We start from the raw sequence: 807 nt of genomic DNA, 5'->3' as shown, positions 1-807 counted from the left end.
TATGTTGTTAATATTATTTTAGTTTTATTAATTTGTAGATTCACATTCGCACCTTACCAAATGAAATTCCTCTTCTTGAAAATTCAGTATTATCGGATGGATGGCAGTAAAACACAGAGGGAAACTACTTAAAAATCACGAAATTGCAATAAAAGACGAATAAATTATTATTTGCAATATGAATTTACCAATTTGAATTATTTGAAATTACGAAGAGGGGATGGGGGGGGGGGGTCAAGTAGTTTACTAATGTTATTAGTACAAATATTACTTGCAATTATTTCTTCACTGCTTTTACAGCTTTTAGAAGGAATGGGTCAGGTCTTGAATTTTTAGAAAAGTATATGCATTGCTTAACAAAAAAGTAATCAATTCTTTTTGGTAAAGCTGCATTTAATTCAAGTACATTCATGATTCAGTTTAGTCAAGTGTAGTTACTACTTCTACTAACAACTCACTGCAGCACCAAGCCGCCTGAGGCCAACACAGCTACGCACGCTTAGAAATAAGAACATAGTATAAATTTGTCATGCTCATTTTCCAATTAAGCTTTTTTGTTTGCAAATCCAAAATATTTGAAGCCGCATTAACGTATTAACATTACAAAAAACAAACATCTATGATAATAAATTAATTTAAGAGCAATGATAACGTTACAAAGCAAAAGTGGGTTGAATGTGGTTGCTTCAGACAAAGTTTTCTGTTTTTGATTACTGCTGCAAAAAATCCTATCAATTTCTAGAGAAACTAAACTAAACATATTAAATAATATATTTCTTTGATTTTTATCTATTCTCTTCAGTTTTT

The sequence above is a fragment of the Artemia franciscana genome, chromosome 14 (genome assembly GCF_032884065.1).
Source record: "Artemia franciscana chromosome 14, ASM3288406v1, whole genome shotgun sequence".
In the NCBI taxonomy this organism is placed as follows: Eukaryota; Metazoa; Arthropoda; class Branchiopoda; order Anostraca; family Artemiidae; genus Artemia; species Artemia franciscana.
Note: the sequence above shows the minus strand (reverse complement) of the source record.